Below are 3033 nucleotides of genomic sequence, written 5' to 3' on the forward strand. Positions count from 1 at the left end.
TCTCTCTCTCTCTCTCTCTCTCTCTCTCTCTCTCTCTCTCTCTCCACATTCCTTCTCTTTCTGGATCTTGAAATCAATCAAAATCTTTTTTTTTTTCATGATAAGAAATTCAATCAAAATCAGATCCCCTAAAGACCTGGTTTCTCTTGCTAATTGTCCAAGCAAAAGTCTCTTTGTGATGGAAATAACTCATGGTCGCTCAATTGGTGTTCCAAGCTTGATCCGCCCGCAAGGCTGAAACAAAGTTACCAGTGTCTCTTTTGCCAATGCCTAAGGATGCTACAGACGAGGTAGACAAGGATCTCTGTTGGACTCATGAATAGATGCCGCTACATGCATCCTCAAAGCCCTAACAGTTGAATTTAAGGCCACAAGTCCCCATCGAAATCTATCAAATCCCTAGTAGCCTCTTTATCTTTTCTACCCATAATAAGTTTCAGAAGTTTCTTTCTTGCCCTATTTTTAGTTTCTGGAAGTTTGTATTATTAGTTGGTATTTGTTCTCCTTTGTTAATCAGTTGGTTATGTGCTCCTTCAACAATATTAATAAAATCCCAGCTTCTAATGACCCAAAACTTTTGAGAGAGATTATCAGAGGAGAGTGGGGCCCTATTGGGTAATGTTTCCCTTCTTTGGATCTCTTCTTCTTTTTAGACCATTTGACATTAATAGTTAATTATTCATTTTTTTCTTAATTCTTTTGTGGTTTACATGTACATTGTATCTGATTGCCATTCAATGGATGTAATAGCTCATAGACAAAAATGGCTTAATGATTTAAACGAATATGTTATTGCAAAATCACTAGATGCAGGTACTATTAAGAATATGTCTAATCAATCAAATTGCAAAATATTTAAGTGTAATTAGTTAACCTGGTTTTTTTTTTCCTGGTAATTTTAGGTTTGATTTGGAATGCGGATGGTACTTCCAAGATTATGGTGAGAATGCAATTATGATTGGGAGAATCAAAGAGGGAGCCATTGATAGGGCTTTGAAAACAATTATGTTGTTCTCATGAAACTTGGATTCTTTGATGGCATCCCTTCACTTGAAGTGTTTGATATATAGGTGGAAAGTTGCCTCTTACATAGTATACTAATGACTACACAGACAAGTTGCCCATGAATTCCATGTCCCTAAGGCCATTTCCAGAATTTGGCTACCCTGGAAGGCCTTATAAGTTCTTCAATGGTAAAACCCTTTATCCTTTTGATTATAGCATCAGCTACACTCGGTTCAAATACTCAATGGTATCTTCTGCTCACGCACTTCAACTGAAATTAGGAAGGCTCAAACATCATTGTGATCTCACTTATGAAGCTTACACTGCCGTCCAGGGAGAACATGATTGTGGTTGGAGATGCAGAGCTCTTTTTACCAGTTCAAATCATTATTGACTTACCACAACTAGATGGTTACTTAAATCGTTTAGGTTAGCTTAAGTTCTTATTATCTTTTTTTATGTTTCCCTAACTCTAATAATTAGGAGTGGTTATTTGTTCTTGAGTTCCTTAGTTTAATCATTTGTTACTACGATACCATATGCTGATATCTATTGAGTTTCTAAGTAATTAAACATTAACTTTTATGTTTACAATCTAGTATTTCAAGTTTTTAATCATATTTTCATCCTACTTTTTCCATTTTTTTGTTTTCATATACTAGAGTTGGTATATATGGGATGGGAGAGCTTATTGATTGAGTTTCTCAATCCATTTTATTGTTTTCATCCGACTTTCCCTCTCTCTCTCAAAACATAAAACATATATACCTTAAATTAATTTTTGATAATTTTTACCCTACATGCATTTGCACGTATAATTTTTAATATATATATATATATATTCACCTTCATCATTTCATGGCAATTAACAAGGATAACCTCATTGATCTATACAAAGACTGATAGTAACACTCCTGCCGCTGGTCATTGCTTTCTGCTGTTCATTTCTAGGTGTTTCCCTCTAGCCGAGAACTCCAAGTTTTAAATGCAAAGACGACAATAGAGAATGGGAAAAAGATGGGAATAATACCCATTGTGTCTCTCTCTGTCTTCCCCTTTAAAATGATCCACATAACTTTCCTGTATGATGCCTCCTACGCCTCCATAGGTGCTATCCAAAAGGTGTTCCTATCCTTCTCCCAAAAAAATTTGAAAATTTCAGAGCCGTGCATATCTTTTCTTCTCTAATAATGATCTTAACCAACATTGAGATCTCCATATCGCTCCAGGTCAAGGAGGAATATATTTGAAACATCTCAGGAAGAGCTCCATTATCAAGATAACCCTGCCTCTATATGATTTTATAACCCAAAAAAGAATCCCACCACACATACTGACCAATCCAATATCTGGCTCCTCTGCGGCCAGCGGAGGTTGGCGGAGGTGACCTCAACTGCCAACATGTGTCCTATGACACGTGGACGGTCAGATCGAATTCCCCTCTTCTTCTTCTCCCTTCTTCGTGACTGCAACTCATCATCCTCTTCGTTTTCTGCTACTCATATTCTCCCTCCATCCTCTAAATCCATCAAAGAAAACGCAGAAGCTGAAACCATGAGCCCACTGCCTCTACCACCACCAAAAGAGGCGGTAGGTGGTAGTTAACGGCAACGATTACAGCAGGGAATTTACGGGAGAATCTCCAGCAGACGAAGTCGTAGATCTTGGAATCGGCGCTTTGGATAGAGAATGCTCAGCAGTGGAAGAAGATGATGACGGGAGGCTAACTGGGTATCAGTTGGTTTGAAGCGACAAAACCGGAGGCTTTGGGTGACGTGGACGTTTACGTTGGAGATTTTGAACCCTTTGAATGGTTTGTCGTCGGCGGGAACTTTGGGTTCAAAGAAATTGGCCAAAAGGCGAACGACGCACAGGAAGGAGGGAGAAGAAGAAAAAAGAGGGGACCCGATCCGACAGTGACGGGCAGAAGATCATACAGCTGACCAAGCCAATAATGCTAACAGATATCCCTGGTAGGAATAGTACCCTGACCAGTGAATCAATGACTCAGCGATTCAATTGGAATAA

This window comes from Macadamia integrifolia, chromosome 9 (assembly GCF_013358625.1).
Source record: "Macadamia integrifolia cultivar HAES 741 chromosome 9, SCU_Mint_v3, whole genome shotgun sequence".
NCBI classification, from domain to species: domain Eukaryota; kingdom Viridiplantae; phylum Streptophyta; class Magnoliopsida; order Proteales; family Proteaceae; genus Macadamia; species Macadamia integrifolia.